Raw genomic sequence first — 25,927 nt, 5'->3', positions numbered from 1 at the left:
GCACAGCAGCTGGCAGAGATTCCTCCTGCCAGCATTCCTGGGAGAGATAGCGACCCTGGCAGTGACAGAGCGCTGGAGAGGGGCTTGCTGGATGCTCGCCGCAGACGCAGGGAGCGACGACAGATGGAGGGCGCTGAAAGGAGGCGCTCTGCTTGTTTGGTGCTAAAACAACAGTCATGTCCTGAGGACCCAAGGGAAAGAGGGAGGATCTCTCCATAGCCCATAAGTTCAGAGTCTTCCCGCGGTTCTCCTTCAAACGGGGACCAACTGCCTTACCTGGAGCTTAGGCTACTCTGCTATCTATCCCCAGCGCAGTTCCTTGCTTAGTCACTAGTGATTAGTACCTGCAAGAGTCATAAAGTAATAAAGGAATAAAGCCTTGGAAAGAATCCTCGTCGTCTGTGTCCTGAGTTGGCTATTGGAGGGGACTGCAAGAGGCAGCTAGGGCACTCCTGACAGTAGGGCCAACCCTACCCACAAGCTACTGTTTTGCGCTTGTGTTCATCAGCCTGCTTTTGGACCCAAGTTGCATGGCTCTGATGTGGAGTCACCTTTGAAAAGTGCAGTTTGGAGTTCTCCCAGAAGAAGTAAGCAATGGAAATCCTCTGAACAATTAGCCTGTCTTTATCAATACCTCGGCTTTAATTTCTGTCACAATACATCTTTGTTGTTTTGTCTGCAACAGACTATTCGTTGTATTTCTCTTGTTGCATTTGAGTCTGGAAGTCCTTCTGCTCTGGGCCTTGCTTGCATATGCACTGATCCTGATAATGAATACCCATCCTGATCGTGGCTGCTGTTCTGAATCTGATCTGGTCCTGATTTGGCCTTGCCTTCTCTATTTAGACTTTAGGTGCCACTACTGAAATGACCATTAGCTCAAGGGTGGCCAAGCTGTGGCCCTCCAAACTCCCATCAGCCACAGCCAGTATGGCCAATGGTCAGGGATGATCAGAGTTGGAGTACAACAATATCTGGAGTCCACAGGCTGCTCACCCCTGCATTAAATGGACTCCAGTTCTGAATTTTAGCCTTGCCTTCCGAGGTCGCATCTGGCCAAAGGCTGGAATTTTAGAATTAACAATATAAAGATATAAAAAGGGAAGGAAAGCAAATCACAAAAGTAAGCTAGAGACTGCACTTTCCGGACATTATGTTTTGGAAAAAGAAATCATGTCATTTGAAAGTTAACATGAAATCTTAAAATAGAAAAAAAATGTCATTAAAAAGATCTCTATAAAGATATCCCAACAGACCTCCTACTGCAATCTTGTATTTGATCTTTTATAACCTTCAAAATGACACCACCTTTCATTTATGCAGCACTTTCCATCCCAAAGAGCTTTAGATTTAATTTATACAGTAGCAGTGGGAGCTCTATAAAATGTTTGAGGGCATTAAATGGCTGGGTGAAGACACCTGAATCATTTTGCCTTTTGTTAAGGACCAGTCAGAATTGAGGAATGAATTTGGCAATCATTCTTCACTTGTAAAATTATTTTACTGAGCTGTTTCCATGAAATGCCAGGAAATTATAGGGTTACATATTAAGCCATATCACTGGGGTTAAGGGAAGACGTTTCCTGCCAGGAGAGCACTGATGTTAGTGGGAAATGGTGGCCTGCTTGTCTGGAGAGAAGCAAAATGGGTTAGAAGTAATGTCAGACCCACTTTTTAGTGACTGTATCTGAATCACATAAGGCAGAGGTGGCTGACGTTTTCAGCCTGGGAGACCAGATTTTCTCCGGCCAAGATACTTAGGGGGCAGACCCCCAACAATGGCATCACCTTCTCACACCCAGAGCAGGTTGGCTGGGCAGAATCTGCCCCACCCCAGAAGACTGAAGGACCTCTCCTTTCTTGTTGAGATGGGGACCTGGCAAGTAAACTATAGCCTCTTCAATAATGTGAGAATAGGTGCAGGGGGCCAGGCAAACTGCTGTTGCAGGATAGATATAGCCCATGGGCTCCTAGTTGAGACAACACTGATGTAAGCCAAGTGATCATACATCACTTCTTTTTGCAAATTTAGTTTGATTATGAGTGATTTAGTAACTCTTCTTGTGATAGTAAAGGTAGGCAAACACTCAAGGTATCTGAGAGACCTAATGATTTGCTTATGAAAGGGGAACTGGAGAGGAATGTAGCACTTAGTATACATATCCAGCAACTCAAGTGTATTATATGCAGACAGGATTCTCCCGTTGTTATAGAAAAGCATACTTATAGACCGTGCATGGGCCAGATCCTGTTTCCGTTGCCCTGGAGGAGTTCAACAGTTACTTGGTCTCTAAATTACAAGTCTGCACAAACTCAAAAATCATGCTGAAGTGCTTCATGGATTTTTGTTTGTTTTCATAACATACTCTGAAACCTTTAGATGTGAATCTGAGGTTCTGTCCGCATCTTCTGGTGCATTTAGCAACAATGTACCAGTAGTTCCTAAGGGGCCACTTCCCACAACCCTCCGCTCATCCAGGCATCAGAGTCAAGAAGACACATCTTGCAGGCAGACATGTGGCAAGACAACTGCTGGATTGCTTCACCACTCACCTATTGCTCTAGCATTTTCAATAAGCTGAGCAAACCTTTCTCACCCCATTGTGCACTGAATGGGTGTCCTGATGAGCGTGAAGGAAATGATTGCTTCAGCATGTGCCCAGTTGTAATGTATGTCTCAACCCTCATGTCTTGTGTATAGACTGGAAAAGGGTTTCTGCCACCACATTCTGCAGCTCTTGTGTTTGTCACTTACTGCAAAGCCAGATAAAAAATATAGAATGTGTCTTACACATGACTTCTCTCTTTCCACCTGCCTATCTGCCTGATATTCTTCCTGGTCTAGGGCAGCCCACTGAAACCGCAAAAGGCGCCAGTTTTTGTAAGGACAGGATAAGGAAAGGTGCTTCTAACCAAGGGTTAGGCTTCAACAGCTTGTTTCAATAAACTGCTTCTTAGCATGTATTCAGGTCATCTTCTCTTCAGCTTCCCCAGTGAAGACTAAACCAGATTTCATTGTGCTAAACACAAAATGGGGTCAGGGGAGAAAGCATTTTAATTTAGACTAATATGCCTTCCTTACATACTATGAAGAAATAATGCTTCCCCCATTCATTTCCTCACCTTTTCTGTATCTGCCCAGACACATTTTACTCCATTCTTGAAACCAAACCATTTGTTGTTCAGCATTCAATAAGCTGAATAAACTGCTATTTGCAATAAAGAACACTTTTCAGGGCAATTAGCAGTGGAGGGGGTAAATCTCAGTGGGAAACCAGCATGGGCTCCAGATCTAAATTGGGAGCATGGTACCAAATTGGGGCCACACCGCTACTTTTCTTTCAAAATAAAAGTGGCAATGTTAAGCACACTTTTTAAAAAGTGCGATTAAGGTAATATGTAGTGCAGCCCTTAGTCTGAGAAGTGGGAGACTTAAGACAAAAGTGTGGAGCCAAGTACAAGCCAAATAAGAGAAGATAAACAAACATTTTAATGTGAGTTCACAGCAGAACTTAGTTTCCATAATTGTCAATGAAACATCTGTATGAAGTACAGCGGCTGGATAAGAAAGTTTATGAAGATGTTAAATATGTATTTTATTATTTTCTGAGACAGTATTTATAAGAATCATTTACTGGGAAAATGTCCTCATACTTATGATCCTCACAACTGATGTTTCTTTTTCTCCCTTCTCTTTTGAAACTGATTATGTCTCCCAACTTTACATATGGTTTCTTGGCAGTGCCTTTTGCAAGACACAGCTGTTACCCTCAGGGCACTCTGTGTCCCTTTTCTTCCTTACTTTATTGGTGATCAGGAGCAATTAAGATATTAATGCTGTTACTGAAGGTATGCTAAGACTAATGAAGCATGCACTTTTCAACCCCTTTAATTTAATTGCTTTAACTATCTGAAAGCTTTTGTACTTAACTTGCCATCCATTTTCTTAACTCCACATTTTAAACAATCAATAAGATTTTAGTTTTTCCTGCTACATCACATAACTTCTGATGATACAAAAGAACACAATAGAATCATAGACTAGTAGGGTTGGAAGGGGCCTATAAGACCATTGAGTCCAACCCCCTATTCAATGCAGGAATCCAAGTCAAAGCATCCCTGACAAATGGCTGTCCAGCCTCATCTTGAATGCCTCCAGTGTGGGAGAGCCCACTACCTCCCTAGGTAATTGGTTCCACTGCTGTATTGCTCTAACAGGAAGTTTTTTCTGATGTTCAGCCAGAATCTGGCTTCCTGTAACTTGAGCCCATTATTCCGTGTCCTCCACTCTGGGATGATCAAGAGATCTTGGCCTTCTTCTCTGTGACAACCTTTCAAGTCCTTGAAGAGCACTATCAAAGCTCCCTTCAGTCTTCTCTTCCCAAGGCTAAACATGCCCAGTTCTTTCAGTTTCTCCTCATAGGGCTTTGTTTCCAGTCCCCTGATCATCTTTGTTGCCCTCCTCCGAACCTTCTCCAGCTTGTCTGCATCCTTCTTAAAGTGCGGTGCCCAGAACTGGACACAGTACTCTAGATGAGGACTAACCAGTTTTGAGTAGAGGGGAACTAGTACTTTATGTGATTTGCAAGCTTTGTTGTTGTTCAGTCGTTAAGTCGTGTCCGACTCTTCGTGACCCCATGGACCATAGCACACCAGGCCTTCCTGTCCTCCGCTCTCTCGAGGAGCGTGCTCAAGTTCATATTCATTGTATTGGTGATGCTATCTAGCCATCTCATCCTCTGCCGTCCCCTTCTTCTTTTGCCTTCGATCTTTTCCCGGGAGTTTTCTCTTCGCATTAGGTGGCCAAAATATTTGAGCTTCAGCTTCATTATCTGTCCTTCTAATGAGCAGTCAGGGTTGATTTCCTTTAGGATTGACTGATCTGATCTCCTGATTTGCAAGCTACACTTCTATTAATTTAGCCCAAAATAGCGATAGCCTTTTTTGCAGCCATATCACTTTGTTGGCTCATTTTCAGCTTGTGATCTACAACAATTCCAAGATCCTTCTTGCTTGTAGTATTGTTGAGCCAAGTATCCCCCATCTTGTAACTGTGCATCTGGTTTCTTTTTCCTAGGTGCAGAACTTGGCATTTATCCCTATTAAATTTCATTCTGTTGTTTTCAGCCCAGTGCGCCAGCCTATCAAGACCACTTATTTGTTTCTGTCTTCCAAGGTGTTAGCTATCCCACCCAATTTTATGTCATCTGCAGATTTAATAAACATTCCTTGTACCTCTTCATCCAAGTCATTAATAAAAATGTTGAAGAGGACCGGGCTCAGGACTCCATGGGCATCTCTACACCAGCCTAAAATCCTGCATTTAAAATGAGGCTTTCTGTTTATGTTTTAAATGCAGGATCACAACAACTCCCTTTTTCATGTGCTCCCTTCCACCCCTTCTCCCTGTAATTGAGTCTTCCATTATCTTTCATCGATCTCGCTCCTCTTCTTGCCGCTTTTACTATTTTCACGGAGGAAACTGAAGCAGAACACAACGAGGTAATTTGATAGCTCATTATCTGCAATCTATTTTAAAAAGGAACAAAGGGCATTTAGTGCAGGAGACACCTTGGAGGATCACGGCATCATGTAAAGAGCCTGCAAACTTCCATGAAGGAGCAATCTCAATCGCAGGATAAAAGCACAGTGTGAAGGGGCCCCATGTTTCATAGCAGTATAAGATTAAGCAAGCATAATATGCAGTATGGCTCAATTATACACATCGCACAGGATTTGTCTAGTCTGCCAGTGTCAGCCATTAAACATAGGCCAGCCGAGGCAGAAGGTGAGCAAAAGATCACATACTATCAGCAATATGGTCTATCTGTTGACACTGAAAGTTAAAAAAAAATCAACTAATTTGCATCTAGAAGGTGCCATTTGAAAGATAATGATAACTAAGACATAGTTGTGTGGTTTAATTTAACAAATGTTTCTTATGGACTTTGAAGTTCAATTCCACATAGCTCTTGGCTTGTAGCTGGCCAACCCAAGTCTACCCAGGCTCTCTGTGACATCAGAGCTACTAAGTCAGAGGGAAAGTGATATCTTTGCCTGAAATGCATCACTGTGACATCACAGCAGTTCACCCACTCACAGTGGGGCAACACTTAAAGATCTTAGGGCTGTAAATAGTGTCAGGAATAATGGAAAGGGATGATATTTTGTAATTTAATGGGTCAGATACAGATTTAGTCATACTTAGAGTAGACCCACTGAAATCAATGTGAATTAAGTTAGTCATGACTTGCTTGTCCCATTGATTTTAATGGGTCTCCTCTAAGTATGATGTGGTCTGGATCTGAAACAATGATATTTTAAATTATGCAACTCAGGGAGCAATCCTATGGCCGCTAGTCAGCGGCTAGATGGCCATAGGATATCTGATTTTCTGGGAACTGACCTTCTCCCCCTTCCGCGCTGCCTAGCAGGCAGTGTGTGGAACAGCCCCGTGCTCTGTAGCAGAGTGTGGAGCACCTGAAATGGGGCGTTTTGGGGGTGTTCCAGGGCGGGGAAAGCAGAAATGCTGGTACGACACATCCTATGTGTTGTCCGGCAGCCTCCTCCCCCTCTCCGCCTTCCCATGGCTAGACAGCCAAAATCGGCTGACTAGCTGAAAATGCAGGGCAGGAGAAATGTGGAGGGAACGATCCCCTCTGTGCTTCTCCTGTCCTGCATTGGATAGGCGGTCACCTCTGAGTTCGGAAGCGGCCACCTGTCCCCATAGGATTGCTCCCTCAAGCACTTGAAAAATAGAGGAATCAAAGCATTATATCATCATCATAATCATCATCATCATTTCAAAGTTGTCACCCACCCCCCAAGTGATATTGAGGAAATTTATGATTAATAAAGATTATCCAGTTTCTTCTGTCCTCATCATATACTAACATTAAAATTATAAGCTGGGAAAGATGAAGTTAATACAACCGATTCTGTAATTAGGACAGAGTAAGCTGAAGATCCTTTAGTGTACCACATTATTTTAAAAATAGCAGTATAAATATTTAACTGCTCCAATGTGAGTATGCCACAAATGTAATACAAAATTCAGTTCTAATATAGATTTCCCCTACATCTGTAGATTTATAGGTACAATAATAATGACAATTTAACCAAGATAGTGATGTTTGAGAACTCTGCACTATTATTTGGTTCAGTGTTCAACTTGAAACTAGTCAGTGGTTTGTTTTGGTTCCTAACCAAAACCACTGTGCATTTTTCTATCCTCTTTCACTTCCTATGTCAAAAATTATCATTGATTTTTCTCTAGATGAAGAGTCATTATACAACAACATCAAATATATCAGGCTGCAGTATTGCACAATGTCACTGCATTATATATGCTAAATGTGATTTCACCCAATTTTTTAGGATTTAGACTCACATAATACTAAACTGCGGTTAATGAAATTGGAAGTGAAAGCTTTTGATCTCCTCATGGTCACTCCAGAGAAGGAGAGGGGAGAGGGGAGAATGCAAGCCTGATGCTTATGCATGCAGTGTTAAACCATTGTTTATAGTTACAACATAACTGGATAATTATCTATACTACTAACTTAAACTGGTTTAATAGGTCCAAAATCCATGGTTGGGCAATCCCTTTATTAGGAGAATGTCACAAAATAGTGGATTTTGCTCACCCATGGATTTTGGATTATTTCTGATGGAGCAACAAAGTCTTCCTTTGCTTTTTGTGGTTTTGTTGTTGTTGTTCAGTTGTTAAGTCATGTCCGACTCTTCGTGACCCCATGGACCACAGCACGCCAGGCCTTCCTGTCCTCCGCTCTCTCCTGGAGCGTGCTTAAGTTCATATTCATTGTATCGGTGATGCTATCTAGCCATCTCATCCTCTGCCGTCCCCTTCTCCTTTTGCCTTTGATCTTTCCCAGCATCAGGGTCTTTTCCAGGGAGTTTTCACTTCGCATTAGGTGGCCAAAATATTTGAGCTTCAGCTTCAGTATCTGTCCTTCCAATGAGCAGTCAGGGTTGATTTCCTTTAGGATGGACTGATTGGACCTCCTTGCAGTCCAGGGGACACGTAAGAGTCTTCTCCAGCACAACAGTTTGAAAGCATCAATTCTTCGGCGCTCAGCCTTCCTTATAGTCCAGCTCTCACAGCCATACATTACTACTGGGAAAACCATAGCTTTGATTACACAGACCTTTGTCGGCAAGGTGATGTCTCTGCTTCTTACTATGCTGTCTAGGTTTGCCATAGCTTTCCTCCCAAAGAGCAAGCGTCTTTTAATTTCATGGCTACAGTCACTGTCTGCGGTGATCTTGGAGCCCAAGAAAATAAAACCTGTCACTGCTTCCATTTCTTCCCCTTCTATATGCCAAGAAGTGATGGGGCCAGATGCCATGATCTTAGTTTTTTTTTAATTTTGAGTTTCAAACCAGCTTTTGCACTCTCCTCTTTCACCCTCAACAAGAGGCTCTTGAGATCCTCTTCACTTTCTGCCATTAGGGTGGTATCGTCTGCGTATCTGAGGTTGTTGATCATTCTCCCGGCAATCTTAATTCCGACCTGTGATTCATCCAACCCAGCGTTTCTCATGATGTACTCTGCATATAAGTTAAATAAGCAGGGCGACAATATACAGCCTTGTCGTACTCCTTTCCCAATTTTGAACCAATCGGTTGTTCCATGTCCGGTTCTTACTGTTGCTTCTTGACCCTCGTACAGGTTTCTCAGGAGACAGGTAAGGTGGTCTGGTATTCCCATCTCTTTAAGAATTTGCCACAGTTTGTTGTGATCCACACAATCAAAGGCTTTAGCATTGTCAATGAAGCAGACATAGACGTTTTTCTGGAATTCTCTTACTTTCTCCATGATCCACCGAATGCTGGCGATTTGATCTCTAGTTCCTCTGCCTCTTCGAAACCCCGCTTGTACTTCTGTTAGTTCTCGGTTCACATACTGCTGAAGCCTAGCTTGTAGGATTTTGAGCATCACCTTGCTGGCATGTGAAATGAGCGCAATTGTACGGTAGTTTGAACACTCTTTGGTGTTGCCCTTCTTTGGAATTGGAATGTAAACAGTCTTATGGCCACTGCTGAGTGTTCCAAATTTGTTGGCATATTGAGTGCAGCACTTTAACAGCATCATCTTTTAGGATTTTAAATAGCTCAGCTGGAATACTGTCATCTCTGCTAGCTTTGTTGTTACTAATGCTTCCTAAGGCCCACTTGACTTCACTCTCTAGGATGTCCGGCTCAAGTTCAGTGACCGCACTATCATGGCTATCAGGGACATTCAGATCTTTCCTGTATAGTTCTTCTGTGTATTCTTTCCACCTCTTCTTAATCTCATCTGCTTCTGTTAGGTCCCTGCCTTCTTTGTCCTTTATCATGCCCGTCTTTGCACAAAACATTCCCTTGAGATCTCCGGTTTTCTGGAAAAGATCTCTAGTCTTTCCCATTCTATTGTTTTCCTCGATTTCTTTGCATTGTTCATTTAAGAAGGCCTTCTTGTCTCTCCTTGCTATACTCTGGAACTCTGCATTCAGTTGGATATATCTTCCCCTTTCTCCCTTGCTTTTCGCTTCCCTTCTTTCCTCAGCTACTTGTAAAGCCTCATCAGACAGCCACTTGGCTTTCTTGCATTTCTTTTTCTTTGGGATGGATTTCGTTGCTGCCTCCTGAACAATGTTACGGACCTCCGTCCATAGTCCCTCAGGCACTCTATCAGGTCTAATCCCTTAAATCTATTCGTCACCTCCACTGTATATTCATAAGGGATATGATTTGGGTCATACCTGAATGGTTTAGTGGTTTTCCGTACATTCTTCAGTTTAAGCCGAAATTTTGCAAGACGCAGCTCATGATCTGAGCCACAGTCAGCTCCAGGTCTTGTTTTGACTGACTGTATAGAGCTTCTCCATCTTTGGCTGCAAAGGACATAATCAATCTGATTTCGATATTGACCATCTGGTGATGTCCATGTGTAGAGTCGCCTCTTGTGCTGTTGGAAAAGAGTGTTTGCTATGATAAGCGTGTTCTCTTGGCAAAACTCTGTTAGCCTTTGTCCTGCTTCATTTTGTACACCAAGGCCATGCTTGCCTGTTATCTCGGTTATTTCTTGACTTCCTGCTTTGGCATTCCAATCCCCTATGATGAAAAGGACATCTTTTTTTGGTGTTAGTTCTAGAAGGTGTTGTAGGTCTTCACAGAACCCATCAACCTCAGCTTCTTCGGCCTCAGTGGTTGGGGCATAGACTTGAAATACTGTGATGTTGAATGGTTTGCCTTGGATTTGTACTGAGATCATTCTATCGTTTTTGAGATTGTACCCCAGTACTGCTTTTCCCACCCTTTTGTTGACTATGAGTGCTACTCCATTTCTTCTAAGGGATTCTTGCCCACAGTAGTAGATATGATGGTCACCTGAATTAAATTCGCCCATGCTTGTCCATTTTAGTTCGCTGATTCCCAAGATGTCGATGTTCAATCTTGCCATCTCATGTTTGACCACCTCCAGCTTACCTTGATTCATTGAGCTTACATTCCAGGTTCCTAAACAATATTGTTCTTTACAGCATCGGACTTTCTTTTCACCACCAGACACATCCACAGCTGAGTGTCCTTTTGGCTTTGGCCCAGTCACTCTTTCTGGCGCTACTTGGAAATTCCCTCTGCTCTTCCCCAGTAGTATATTGGACACCTTCCGACCTGAGGGGCTCATCTTCCGGCGTCATATCTTTTAGCCTTGTGATGCGTTCCATGGGGTTTTCTTGGCAAGAATACTGGAGTGGGTTGCCATTTCCTTCTCCAGTGGGCCGCATTTTGTCAGAACTCTTTGGCATGACCTGTCCGTCTTGGGTGGCCCTGCACGGCATAGTTTATGGCTTCACTGAGTTAAGCAAGCCCCTTCGCCACAACAAGGCAGTGATCCATGAAGAGTTTGTTTTGGTTTAACAGATGCTATATCTTCTCAGGGAACTTTTAGGCTCTGGAAGGGGGACAAATGTGTGTCCACACTTGGAATACTATACTGTGTATCATTCTGGTTGCCCCTTCTGAAAAAGGAGATTGTACAGCTGGAAAAAGTGCAGAAAGGGCTGCCAAAGTGAGCAGGACTCTGGAGTACATTCTTGATGAAGAAAAACTACTTTGTTTGGGTCTTTTTTTGTGCATTTTTGTAGATGAATCTGGCTACACACTGTGAGAGATGTTTGGTCTGAACCAGCAGGGTTCTTCCTACATTTTTAACAAACAATACCCATCACCAAACTACAGTTCTCAGGATGTTTTGATGGAGGGAAGTCATGACAGTTAAACGGATACAAAACTGGTACGAATTTGTTATATGTCCTGTAAGAGGCAGCAACAGTAGGACAGATAATTCAGGACAACAATATCAACTCAGATCATGAATGTAGGAAGCAAGGGAAAATAGACCACTATGAGAATTTGTGGTGGAAGAGGGGCAGTATGCCAAGTAGTGATGTAATGTTTCAAAACAATGACAATATAAAAACATTTCTAACATTGTAATAGTAGATCTGCTTTATTTATTTGTAAATACAGAAAATGGAAGATAGTAATTGAAGTGTATTTATACAATCCTTTATCTTGGGATACTAAACTCTGAGGAATGTCAACTACAAGATAAATGGTTCTTGGTTCATCTCTATTTTACCCTGGAATAAATGGGCATGTAAACAATAGTATGCTTGTTATCCGTGATGGGTGGAGCTCATGCTTCCACAAAGAAACACAGAGACCTGTGAATGGCCCAGGATAGTCTGTCAAAGGCTAATTTTGAAACTTTGTGAATTCTCTTGTTTGCGTATGCAGCAGTTATAATTTCAGGATAACAATACAGAGATAACAGCTGAATCCTGATGATTAGCAGAGCTGGTGTATGCACCTATTATATATACACACTGAGATGCATTTTAAAGTTGTGTTTCTGACGGTAGCTGATGGCATTTCCAAAGTGGTATCCTCCCCCCTTTTAATTTAGCAACAGTTACTCATAAATATTTAATCAATATGTTGTACTGCCAGCTGTGCAAATGGGATATTTTATTTTACTATAGAATTAGGAATATGTTGGAAGATGATAGTGACATTATACAGTTAATCTACAGGTTCAGAAGATTCACATGACACACTTCTTAGGTCTGTGTCACTTCAGAATGCTGGTGAGGGATCACATTTCTGAAAACTCTCCCACATATCCCCCCCCCCCCCGCCTTACACATTTAAAACACCACGTCCTAGTATAACAGAAAATGTGCTTTTGGTCATACTACATTGCTGAAACAAAGAATACAAAAAGGTAAAATTCCTCTGAAACTGTTCAGAAATCATCATGGATGTGTGTGAAAAGGGTTGTTTTAAATGTTCTTCAACTCTAGTGAGAGCTGAGCCTTAAATTAATTTGTTAGAGCAGAGAATGTGAGTAGGAGGGAATTTAATGAAAAAGAAAGAGGAGGAGGAGGCGAAGGGAATGTTAGCATTTGGAGGTCAGATTTGTGGCAGAATTACATGGAGGGATGAGGGAAAACACATTTCAGATTTCTGCTGTCAGGGATATTCTGTTTCTCAAAACTTGGGCTCTCTTCACATAGACTTCACAGCTTCCTGCCTCTGTTCCTCAGTGTAAACAATAACAGAAAGTCAAATGTAAAGTTTAGGAGTGGAATGATCTTTCAGCAGGGGAGAATGGAGGGGGAGGGGAAACAGACAAAAGGCAGATTGGTAAGAAAATTGAAAGGAGAATGATCAAACTAAGGAATGGACACCTGAGGCAATTGACCATATATCGCTCAAGAAATAATGCCTTCTGGGACCAGGGTTACACAATAATCACTTTCCTCAGAAGAATTCTTGGCCAATGATGATGACCACAGTACCTTACAGTTACATAGGCAACATAGACAGTGCCCTTTTCCCAAGGAGATTACAATCTAAAATAGATAGTAAGGAAATAACAGGGACATAGGAAGCTGCCTTATACCAAGTCAAATCACTGCCCCATTTAGCTCAGTATTTTCTTCACTGACTGGCAGCAGCTGTCTAGGGTTTCAGAAAGGAGTCCTTTCCAGCCCTGCCTAGAGATGGCAGGGATTGAACCTGGGACCTTTTGCATGCAAAACATGTTATCTATAATTTAATTATACAGAGAGGTGGGGAGAGACAAAGGAAGACTATGGCCAAATGTTGTTACACTTACATAAAACTTGGTTACAGTCAGAAATGAGGATTAAGAGTGTGGGAATAGTGTACTGTCTTTTAAAAACTTGTGTATCTATTGATGCTAACAAGGACCTGGTTGAGACTAGTTAGAAGACAAGCATAGACAGCTTCAGAGAAGGTGAGAGCTCCATGCCGCACAGAAACTAAACTCTTTACTAGTTAATAAATAAAGTTTTCTTTCAAGAATCAGATGCCCTACTTCTTCATATAAAAAACAACACAAAGAGGATTATTGGCCACATGGAATGTCAACATGTTTATGATTATGAGCCAATATAAGACATTTTGGGCGCACCTATCGAGATAGGTGGCCATCTCTGAACTTGGAGACAACCGCCTACCCAAAGCAGGGCAGGAGAAGCACAGAGGAGATCATTCCCTCCATGCTCCTCCTGCCCTGCATTTTTGGCTAGACAGCCAATTGTGGCTGCGGGAGCACAGAGCAGGGAAGGAGGCTACGACACATAGGATATGTCATACAGGCAGTTCCACCCTCACTGCCCCAGAACGCCCCAGCCATGCCCCTTTTCAGCTGCTCTGCGCTCCTCTTGCAAGCGCGGAGGATGGGGCTGTTCCACGCTGCCTCCGAGGCAACGCGGAATTGGGAGGAGGTCGGTTCCCGCAAAGCAACATATCCTATGGCCGTCTAGCCACTATCTAGCGGCCATAGGATTGCTCCCTCCGAGTTTGTGTCGAGAATGTGTGGGGCACTAGTACAATAATCTGGGGAATATTCTGTTTATTTCATAAATTTATATCTGGTGCTTCAGTATATATCATTCTATGGTAGAATACAATATCAGATAAAATAGTAACAATAAAATCTAAAAATAGCCAGAAAACCACAAGAGAATAAAAGAGCTGATGAATTTGTGGCATTAACATAATCCATAAAATATTAAAAGGTCTAGATAATAAGAAAAAGCCTTTGCCTAGTGCTGAAAACAATGCAATTCAAAAGCTGTTTATACCATACTTTTGCATTTAAGCTTCTTTTGACTGATTTAACTTAGGGTGCATTTGCATCTACCCTCTCAATCAACAGTAGGCCAGCAGTTAGAACAGCAGTAAAGAACTTCATTTTGGTAGATGCCAACATGTCAGGGTGAACAAGAGTAGTTTATTCCACAGTGAGTTGGAGGTGAGAACAGAACAGAAGGGTTTTTCACTGCTGATGTTATTGCTGGAGTAAACTGCTCCTATTTGAGATGGAAGCTGTGAACACATCCTCATTGAGATGATACCAGCTTGAGGAAACATGAACAAACAGCTTAAACACCTTGCAGCCCACAGAATGTAGAAGGCATTGAGAAGGAATGGCACAAAGAAAATCCAAGAGATTCTCATAATTCTTTCCTGCTTTTTTTTTGCTAGTATATTCTCAAGTAAAAAATGGGAATAACAGAAACTAAAGAATTGTACGTATTGGCACCAATCAATTCTCCTTCTGTGCATCAAAGAAAGAAAATAATGACTGTGTCACTGAATTTCCCCAAACCCCTCCACCTTCCCTCTCCCACCCCCCACCCCCACACTCCCTTTGGTACAGGATTAGTTATCTTAATACCAATAACCAAATTAGGGTGGTTTAACCATGAGACCCCAAGCAATGGGACTGTTTGTTTGTGGTTAGGATCTCATGGTTTAACTATTTTGATTATAATTTGTGAATACAAAAAGGCGAGTAACAGAACAATCCTATACATGTCTACTCAGAAGTCTCACTGAGTCCAATGGGGCTTGTTTCCAGATAAATGGGTATAGGATTATCCCCTAACAGTGCAATCCTATGCATGTCTACTCAGAAGTTAGTTCCTCCATTGAATTCAATGGAACTTACTGCCAGGTAAATGTGCATAGCAGGCTGGGGGGAAGCTCTCCGTAGAGGCTACGTACGGGGTGTTTCATCACCCTACTTCCGCCTTTGGCGGGCCGCGGTGGCTTAGTGGTTAAGATGCTGAACTGCAGACCGGAAGGTCGGCAGGACAGCAGTTCGAGACCCGAGTGCTGCGTGACGGAGTGAGCTCCCGTCTTCAGTCCCAGCTCCTGCCAACCTAGCAGTTCGAAAGCAAGAAATTGCAAGTAGATAAATAGGTACCGCTTCGGTGGGAAAGGTAACCGAGTTCTGTGCACCTTGGTGTTCAGTCATGCCGGCCACATGACCACGGAAGCGTCTTCGAACAGCGCTGGCTCTTTGGCTTAGAAATGGAGATGAGCACCACACCCTAGAGTCGGACACTACTGGTTGGGGACACCTTTACCTTTTTAAATGTGCATAGGGTTTCAGCCTAAGGCTGCATTACTATTAACATTTATATACCGCCTTATCTGCTAAAAAGCCATCATGTTGGTGTACAGCAACTAAAAACAATAGAACTGTGAAACAATGAAACAAAAACCTTAAAAAAGTGAAAGCCCTTAAAATGCCCTTATTAGAGAATGAGCCCCATTTAACATAGGATTGCACCCTAAAAAAATTTAAATAACTCGCATAAAATGGTTTGTGGTATGCATGTGTCCTCAGGCTTGAAGTCAAAACACTCTGATTAGTGGTCTGCATAACTACAGGCTTGAGCCTGTGTAACTCTGCGGAAAGGCAATTCCCGTCTTGTAAAGTCGGGACGTTTCTGCCTAAAATTCCAGCTCTTTGCTCCGTGACACCGGAAGGCAGCTGACAGTGGCTAGCTTGGGCATGCCAGACTATACTTCTTGCATTTCATAGATATAGAAATATTTTCGGCTCCACTGTTTACAATCCCCCCCACATACCGAGAATAAGACTTCATTCTGTCTCTGAAAAAGTGGTCTCAAAGGATTGCGGTGTTAGTCTCCCAGGGCACGATCCTATGCATATTTGGACAAAAAAAAGTCCTACAAACTCCCAGCATTCCCCAGCCAGCATAGCTGGGGCGGGGAACGCCAGGAGCTGTAGGACTCTTTTCTGTCTAAACACAAACAGGATTGCACCGTCAGGGTGCCACAGAACTTCGCGTTTGCTTTAGCAGACTAACAGGGCTACACCTAGGGGACATACGGAATTAAGCTTGGATTCGTTTCCCTCCGAAGAACTGAGATTTTTTTGGCTGAGCCTGAGTATCATCTCGCGTGGGGGAAGGAGGGGACAACAACACCGAGAAGGTTTTGTGCGTGTTTTCGGCCGGGCTTTACTTTTTGACCTGCAGCTATTCCGGGCCACAGCCCGGGCGGAGAGCGCGCGCGCGCGAGCGTTCCAAGGAGCGCAAACGACAAGCGAGCTCTCCTCCTTCCTCAGAGGACCGTCACTTTTTCCCGCCTATTTCCCCTCCCCCCCTCCGGCTCCTCCGCGCCCCGCCTCGCCTCGCCCCGCCCCGCCTTTCACTCTCCCCCCCCGGCACGTGACGGGGACTTGTGACGCCGGGCCGCGCGGTGCCCTGGAGCTGACACTCGGCGCCGAGCTGAGCGGGCGGGGCTTTTGGACGGGCAGGAGAGGCCAGGGGGAGGAGGGGAAGGGCGAGCGGACGGACCGAGGGAAGGAGGCGGGGCGGAAGGAGGAGGAAGGAGCGGGAGCCCGTCGCGTAACCGCCGCGTTGGGTGTCGGAGCAGAGCCGCGCGACCCGGGCCGCCCAATTTCGGTGAGGGGGGGGCAGTATCTCAGTTGGGGGGGCGGGAGCGGTTGGGGCGTCGGACCGAAGTGCTCTGAGGTGAAGGCTGTTTCCACGGCCCCCTCCCTTTCCTGCTGAGCTGTGGGGAGGGGGCGCTGCTAGCGTCACATCAGTTCTCCCCTCCCTCAGGTCCATTTGTGTGCGAGAGGATGGAAGGACAAACAGGACGACTTCCTATTGGCCTCTCTCTTCGCTCGCTTTTTCCGCAGGATCACGCTGTTGTATCCCGTGTTAATTAAACCGGAGTAACTCTTCCCCCCCCACCCCTTTCCGTGTTTCCGTCACTAAGATAGCTTACAGACTCCATTCCACACATAAGTGTGCGCGCGTGTAGAAGCCCGTCTTGTAAACAACGCTTATAATTACCCCGGTTGGATGAACGACAGGCGCGTTTAAAGGGTAACTAATGTGTCAGTCGTGTGTGCACACAATATTAAGCATGTGTGTCTTGATACGTTACTGTTTCTCTGATGGTGGGTAGATGGTGATCTGGGTGCTCTTGTCAGGTTCCCCATGGCAACACTTGGGTTATGACTGAAGAGGTTTAATGATTAAAATCAAATTCCTACTGAGGAAGGGTGTGTGCGTGCCTTTAAGATATAGCCATATCTTCATTGGACAATTTTAGAAAAGTTTTCTTGAACTTGTGCGTGTGGTGGAATGTGTGCGGACATTTGGTTCCCTGTAATTATTTGGTAGTCCTCTCCGTGTCTAAAGGATAGGGGAAAAGGAATAAAACTCCCATCGCTCTCCTGATTTAGGCCCAGTTTCAATTCATCTGTCTCTTCAACAAGTGCAACCTGCTTCCGGAAAATATGTAGGAACCCAAGTCCTAAGACGTCCTTACGGGAGTCTTTCTTTTTGCCTCAGCAGCCAATGGCTGGTTCATGCCCGGAAGCTTTAATGTTTGCGCTGTCGTATATGGATCGGATGCCACCCCTCTGCCTTCTTTCCCCTCATCCTGAAAAGTTTCCTTTGTGGGGAAAGGTTCCAAAATGGGAAAGCAATAGTGTGTTTGGCTTTTGCAGTAAAACGTGATTTGGATAGAGGGTTTTTTGTACTGTATGTCTGGATATGCATAGTCCATATGATTTTTACAGAGCTCTGTATAGTTCAGCAAATAATAATTAACACAAAGGATAAAATAAGAATACATCATGTATAACTTCATTTCACTAGTTAAGATAAATTGTGATGTGTGTATGGGGGGAAATCTTAGTTACTAATTTAGGTGGAAGCTCTGCATTCTTGCTGTCCCACCAACTGCCTGTACAGGCATTAAAATGATTTAGACTCAGTCTTGTTTGTTTGAGTCAACAATAGTGTATTAGCCACAGATTTTTCCTAGCTATTTATAGTTGGTAATTGTAGTCAGCACCCTAACAAAATAGCAGAGAGAAGAAGCTGATACATTGCATGCCCTTAATTGTTTTGTTAGTTTGTAAAAATAGGTTTTAAAAGTTGTTTGGTATTTAAGCAAGCTGTGCATTCAAAAGTTGGTAAACATGAGTCAGTAGCTAATTTTCAAGAAATTTTAAAAGGTAAACTTTGGCTTTCATTTAAGGGAAGACCAAATTATTGAGGTGTTCAGGGAGGATTAGACTGTTTTTTTGTAATGGGTCTCTATTGTCTGTGCTTACCATCTGTGGGTTTCTTATCTTAGTACTTATTTTGAAACTATTTCATATAAAATTGAGTACAAATGAGTCATACAAGCTGTCAAGCAGAATTATTCTGATAAATTTTAGCATGTGAAATTGATTTCCCTGAGAAAATGTGAAGGGAATGTTATGAAAATCGTGGACTTGGCATTGCATGGTATGTTTGCTTTTCTGCCATGGTGACTAGAAATGTTGCTTTTCTTTTTCCAGATGACTTCTGTGTTCTTGATTCTTGTCAGAGATTTTGATCTTAAACTTGGAGAGTAATGCAGGCCTTTTGTCTTGCATTCCTCTTCTGGAGAAAATCCGTGCCTGAAGTGAGACTATAGTATGTAGAAAAATCTGTATGAAGGACAAAACTGTCATGCCATGGGGTGCATTTTGCTCTCATACGTTAATATACCCCGAAATCATGGGCTTAATGGAAATGTGCTTGAATTAAAGCTTGTTCCTGAGATGCTGACAAGTCACAACGTAAGAGAAAACATCTATTGTGTAGAGGACAGTTGGCTGGGTTTTACTTCATCTGGCCTTCAGTTGGTAAGAACTTATGACAGTGGGGATCTAAATGTCCTCCAATATGGCTTCAATGACTAACTTTGTTTGTCTCAAAACATCATTAATGTGTTCATTGCAGCTGTAGGGAATAATGTTTGCCAGCACAAGAGTCTGCGGTATAAGAACAAAATGACAGTGTTGTTGTTTTTTTGGCTTTTATAAATAGTAGTAAAGTTTTTTCAATTATCATGAGACTGAAGTTAGACCATGTTAAACATAATTTAAAGTTTTGTTCTTTAACCTAAGCTTCTTGATTAACACTATATTAACTGAAGAAATTAAGTTAAATTATAATTGATTTTAAAGAGCTTCTAGGGAGGGAACCAGAAATGCAATTGATACACAGATATGACTATTACAGTGTTCTTTAACATGCCACAGATGTTTGCACTTTGTGTGTGTGTGCGCGCACGCTAAAGTGTTGCTGCTTTGAAAATCTGAGGACTAGTAGGGCTGTAATACTAATTTCAGACTTTGCGCAACCTTCCTTGACTTGCATTAGCTTAGTGAAGTGTGTGGGTTTTAATGTCATGGTACTTTGCTTTCATTGCCTCCTACATTACATCTACTCTTTGAAAAGTACAAATTAGTATATAATGCAGTTTGCTATATTAAAAAAACCCAGGGTTCTTATTCTTAAAGGACAAATCTATGCATGCCTACTCAGAAATAAAGCCCCATTGAGTTCAGTTGGACCTACTCCTGGAATTAAGAGCTTTAGGATTACAGCCTTATTATGCTCATAATATTGATGGTACATGCTTCTTTTTTCTCTCCCCTTCCTCCTCCCTCCCTCAGTTCTGTTTCGACCACTGACTACAGCAGGTGATGCTTACTTCAGTGCTCGAAAAACAAGGCTTTTAAGAAACAACATCTGAGAGATGGCTTTTGTGACATAGACAGCACTTTTAAACATGTGAAATTACATGCTCTTTTCAGGAATTTGTGCATGTATGCTGGCTAAGATGCTGACTGTTTCAGTAACACAAGTGCAACTAGAAAAAGGGCTGCATTCAATAGCAGAATGAAGGGACAGTTAAATGAAATGTATTGACAAACTAGTTTCCCAAATTGCCCGTTCACAATCCTAAGCCAAGAATACGTATGATGATTTAATATGCTGGAGCAGTGTGCAAATGCACACAGCCCCTTTGAGAACAGGGAAACTAACCGGGAAGCTACAGTTAACTTTAGGTTCCTGTTATATTGCTCCCGAACAAGCCAGGTTTCATAAGCAGCTTCAAAGTTTAAAACTGGCTTATGCATCCTGGTTTATTTGGGAGCAATTAACCACAGTTCTCGTTCGCATGTAATGGGAAGCAAAGGTTAACTGTGGCTTCTTCTTAAGTTTATTCACTCACGTGGAGTGGAGTGTGTGTACCTGCATGCTGCTTGTGTATCTCCTGTCTTATTAAGCCAAGATTTTTGGTTTAGTGTTATGTGCAAACATGGCCAATGTGTTTCTTCCTTGGGGAAGCTACTCAACATTTGAATTTAAATTAATTCAGATAGTCAAATATGGAAGTTGTAGATGGGCTTGTTTCCCCTGTTTCTGTAGCATCTTTTTCTTATGATGATTTGAGAGGAGTTAAAGTGACAGGAAGAAATCATTTGTAGAAGCAGATGGTGGTTAAAATACTAATTATTGGTGCCCCCCTCAGTGTTACAGTGTTTCTTGATAGGTCACAGATGTTTTATTTCTAGAGCTTACTTTTTTACTCCCCCCTTATCTGCAAATTGTGGTCACAATCCAGCAAGGTTCTTAATATGCCTCTGGTGGAGATGCAATGAGTTGTGTCTGTACAGTGCCCCCGCCCCCCAGCATTCTCTTCCTCTGTGCTACATCACAATTTTCCTGTTAAACTTGAAGAATCCCTTAAGAAAAAATAAAGGAACTTTCAAAGCAAAATAGAATTAAAAATAAAGAGCTAGTGATATAAGGTATAGATAGGGAGTCCCAGTTCACAGGCATATCATCCCCTGCACTTCTCCGGTTCCTTTTCTAGATCTAGTCTTACCAGTTCATGTAGCTTATTACTGATTGCTGTCTGTCAGATGCATGAGCAAGCACCTCTAGTAGTACGTTAAGAGTTTACAGTGTGAGGTTATTGAAGAATCTTATCCCAATCCAAGGAGATCCAGATGTGGAAGCAGGCTTCCAAGTGCATATCACTTGCTGGCTCAGGGACTGTGTAAATCAGGTGCATCTTGTGTAAATCAGGTGCATCTTTGGATGTTGTTTGTTTATTGAGAGCCAGTGCTGCATTGAGACTTGGGAGATCCAGGTTTAAGTCCCCACTGGGCCAGTCATTGACTCTCAGCCTAACCTACCTCACAGCGTTGTTGTGAGGATCAAAATGGAGAGAATGAAGACCACGTAAGCTGCCTTGGGTTCTTTGCAAGAGGAAAAATGGCTGGATATAAATAAATAATGCTAGATAAATAAATAAATAAATAAATATATACTGTGTTATGTTAAATGGGATGCATATTTGAGTGTATCTCCATCCTGGAACAGCAAGTTCTATTTGTCTAGAGCTGATTTGGTCTGTCTGGTTTTTGTTGACAGATAGAAAACCTCTAATTCTCTGCTTCTAATAGTTGACTGGTTCAGACATAACACTAAACCAATGGTACACAACTGAGTCATGAAGGATAGTTGGGTTTGCATGCTTCCTCTTTTCTCATTGACTGGGTTCGCATGATCATGGGGGTAAAAGAAGCCATTGTGGCTTCTCCCCCCACATGTGCCATGTGAGCACCTATTGTTTACATAATTACCCACGCTGCAGCATGGCTTGGTATGTTGTCCAAACCCAGTGTGGGGCGGGGGTGACTTTATACCTACCCCATAACCCCTATTGCACGTAGTGGGTTGTATGGTGGGTACGAAGCCACCCCCGCTACACTGCATTTGGATGACATGCCAACCCATGCTGCAGCATGGGTAATTATGTAAACAAAGGGCGCAGGGGTGGTGGGGAGAAGCCACAATGGTTTCTTTTACCCCCGCAATCGTGCAAGCACGGCCACTCTGCTGCATGCTGCAGTTCTCTTCCTGGCTTTAGGCAAATCATAGTTGCTCTTTGATCCAAACTGACAAGATATATTTTGGGCTTGCCATGCAAACCAGGTTTGGAAACAAGGATCAAACTCTGGTTTGCAGCAGGACAAATACAAATAATTGACAGGGTTTGGATGACACACTTGGGGGTTGTTGTGTCATGCGAACCTAGTGAGTGGGTTATGTGAGGTTTAAACAACCCTCGTATAACCCTAAAACAGACCATGGGTTAGGTGAGCATTGTTTAACCCTCATGTTACCAATGCTCACTGGCTTTGCATGCCATGACACCCCCTGAGTGGGGGTTGCATATTCAAAATGGTGGCCACACGCACCACACCCTCACCATGGGTTAAATAAGCCGCAGGCTGTCGTGTCATTTGAACAGCCCCATTGTCTGCCTGTTCAGATGGAACAGCAAAATGATTTACTTTAAAGTGGGGAGGGAGGGATTTCCGATTTGTGAATGGCCTTCAAACTTTGTTTGAATAGCGGCTAATCATGATTTGATGTTAGGTTGCGTAATGGGGTTTAACATTTCTAGGTAAATTATGTTGTGCATTGGTATTATGTCCCATTAGAACAGAAATAGGCACCTTTCTCAAAGTTAAACTAAAAACTAGCTACTTAACTTCTATTACATTTCTCTTTAAGGTAACTTAGGGAGAAAAAATACTACACTAAAAGAATTACACAGCTGAAACGTTATATATAAATTAAAATTATCTCATTCCTGCTTATTTCATGACAGAACAGATGTTGGGCCTGCTTGCACATCATGACAGTCTACCATTGGTTAATTTACCCACAGGGGATGTTGCGTTGTGCCGGGCACCATTTTTGCATGGCGCCCTCGGGTGCCTGCCTTGCTATGACTTGTTATGTCACGTGAACCCAGACAGTAGGGGTTGTTCAAGAGTTAGACAGCTCTCAAATAACCCTAAAACAAGCTATTTTAGGGTTGTCTAACTCTCAAAACCCCATACTGTCTGGGTTTGCTCAGCACGACCAGCCACAACAAGCTGGGCACCTGCAAGGTGCCTGTCATGATGCAGCAGCCCCTGGGAGCTAAATTAAGCCACAGCGGGCTGTCGTGTCATGTGAACCAGGTCATTTTCTTGCAGGATTACTGAAGGTTGTCAGGTTTGGGTTTTGGAAGATCTCCAAGAGATTGGAGTTCATAATTGTAGGACAGTTACCAAGAATGCTTCTCTCTCTTCCCTTACGGTTTGAATTTGGGGCATAGGTGGTACACTTAAGAATGTGCCCTTTGTTTATTTCATTTATTTTATCATATTTATATGGATACCCATCAACGTATGTTGTCTGGGCAGCTTACAGAACTGAGAGTAAAACACAATACTAAGATACAATACTATACTTAAGAAACAACAATGCAGCCTAAAAAGTAAAATACAGCCTCAAAATCATTTAGCAGCAGAACAATAATTACAACTCAGACCTGAAAAGCATTTTAAAAAAAAAATTATTGGAAGGTCATGATGGAATAAAGTAGCAAAAGCAATTACTCAAGTAGAGCCTAGGCTGTTAAAGCCTTTATTATTTAAAACTAGAGATGCGAAGGCTCAGGAAAAAACTGGAAAAAATTCAGAGGAAAACTGTCCCCCCGCCCGAAGAATTGAACAGCTTTGGATTATGGAATATTTTCTTTTAGAGTTTAAGACAAAGTATTTATATACTGTTACCCTCCCTTTACTCCCTCCCAAAGACTTCTAAAAACTATGTCATAAGAACACTTTTATAGAAAGACTAGAGATGTACAATGTGTGGAAACAATGAAGCCATGGGCAAAAATATATATTTTTTATTCCTCTCTATAAGATTCCCAGCATAGTTAGTTCTTTCATTCCTTATTAAAATGATTGATCTAAAGTATATTTTGTTGTTGTTGTTCAGTCGTGTTGTTGTTCAGTCGTTGTTGTTCAGTCTCTTCGTGACCCCATGGACCATAGCACGCCAGGCCTTCCTGTCCTGCGCTCTCTCCCGGACCTTGCTCAAGTTCATATTCATTGCATCGGTGATGCTATCTAGCCATCTCATCCTCTGCCGTCCCCTTCTCCTTTTGCCTTCAGTCTTTCCCAGCATCAGGGTCTTTTCCAGAGAGTTTTCTCTTCGCATTTGGTGGCCAAAATATTGGAGCTTGAGCTTCAGTATCTGTCCTTCCAATGAGCACTCAGGGTTGATTTCCTTTAGGATTGACTGATTTGACCTCCTTGCTGTCCAGGGGACTCGTAAGAGTCTTCTCCAGCACCACAGTTCAAAAGCATCAATTCTTCGGCGCTCAGCCTTCCTTATAGTCCAGCTCTCACAGCCATACATTACTACTGGGAAAACCATAGCTTTGATTAGATGGACCTTTGTCGGCAAGGTGATGTCTCTGCTTCTTACTATGCTGTCTAGGTTTGCCATAGCTTTCCTCCCAAGGAGCCAGCGTCTTTTAATTTTATGGCTGCAGTCACCGTCTGCAGTGATCTTGGAGCCCAAGAAAATAAAATCTGTCACTGCTTCCATTTCTTCCCCTTCTATATGCCAAGAAGTGATGGGGCCACATGCCATGATCTTAGTTTTGTTAATGTTGCGTTTCAAACCAGCTTTTGCACTCTCCTCTTTCACCCTCCACAAGAGGCTCTTTAGATCCTCTTCGCTTTCTGCCATTAGGGTGGTATCGTCTGCATATCTGAGGTTGTTGATAATTCTCCCGGCAGTCTTAATTCCGACCTGTGATTCATCCAACCCAGCGTTTCTCATGATGTACTCTGCATATAAGTTAAATAAGCAGGGCAACAATATGCAGCCTTGTCGTACTCCTTTCCCAATTTTGAACCAGTCGGTTGTTCCATGTCTGGTTCTTACTGTTGCTTCTTGACCCTCGTACAGGTTTCTCAGGAGACAGGTTAGGTGGTCTGGTACTCCCATCACTTTAAGAGTTTGCCACAATTTATTGTGATCCACACTATCAAAGGCTCAAGCGTAGTCAATGAAGCAGAAATAGACGTTTTTCTGGAATTCTCTTGCTTTCTCCATGATCCAGCGAATGTTGGCGATTTGATCTCTAGTTCCTCTGCCTCTTCGAAACCCCGCTTGTACTTCCGGTAGTTCTCGGTTCACATGCGGCTGAAGCCTAACTTGTAGGATTTTGAGCAACACCTTGCTGGCATGTGAAATGAGCGCAATTGTGCGGTAGTTTGAACACTCTTTGGCGTTGCCCTTCTTTGGCATTGGAATGTAAACTGACCTTTTCCAGTCTTGCGGCCACTGTTGAGTGTTCCAAATGTGTTGGCATATTGAGTGCAGCACTTTAACAGCATCATCTTTTAGGATTTTAAATAGCTCAGTTGGAATACTGTCATCTCCGCTAGCTTTGTTGTTAGTAATGCTTCCTAAGGCCCACTTGACTTCACTCTCGAGGATGTCCGGCTCAAGTTCAGTGACCGCACTATCATGGCTATCAGGGACATTCAGATCTTTCCTGTATAGTTCTTCTGTGTATTCTTTCCACCTCTTCTTAATCTCATCTGCTTCTGTTAGGTCCCTGCCTTTTTTGTCCTTTATCTTGCCCATCTTTGCACAAAACAGTCCCTTGAGATCTCCAATTTTCTTGAAGAGATCTCCAGTCTTTCCCATTCTGTTGTTTTCCTCGATTTCTTTGCATTGTTCCTTGAAGAAGGCCTTCTTGTCTCTCCTTGCTATTCTCTGGAACCCTGCATTCAGTTGGATATATCTTCCCCTTTCTCCCTTGCTTTTCGCTTCCCTTCTTTCCTCAGCTACTT

At 42.9% G+C, this 25,927-nt stretch overlaps 1 protein-coding gene and 1 non-coding gene across 11 annotated transcripts in view; both read left to right on the top strand.

Moving 5' to 3' along the window:
- The first annotated feature begins 15,078 nt into the window (after positions 1-15,078).
- LOC146345120 (Nuclear RNase P) lies at positions 15,079-15,253 on the top strand. Its single transcript, XR_014792803.1, has one exon.
- Positions 15,254-16,711: 1,458 nt separating this feature from the next.
- Positions 16,712-25,927, top strand: part of ARHGAP12 (Rho GTPase activating protein 12) — a 104,887-nt gene continuing 95,671 nt past the window's right edge. For 8 of the 10 annotated variants that reach the window (XM_084859177.1, XM_084859181.1, XM_084859180.1 and 5 more), the window contains exon 1: positions 16,712-16,823. The gene's annotated coding sequence lies outside the window, so the exon portion shown is untranslated. Of the gene's footprint in view, positions 16,824-18,724; positions 19,055-25,927 lie in introns of those variants that run through there. The other 2 variants (XM_084859182.1, XM_084859179.1) reach the window with 2 other exon arrangements.

The sequence above is a fragment of the Heloderma suspectum genome, chromosome 5 (genome assembly GCF_057233095.1).
Source record: "Heloderma suspectum isolate Gila_16-S chromosome 5, 16-S_ref, whole genome shotgun sequence".
Taxonomy (NCBI): domain Eukaryota; kingdom Metazoa; phylum Chordata; class Lepidosauria; order Squamata; family Helodermatidae; genus Heloderma; species Heloderma suspectum.
The sequence above is the reverse complement of the archived record's forward strand: the minus strand, read 5'-3'. Positions and strand labels throughout refer to the sequence as shown.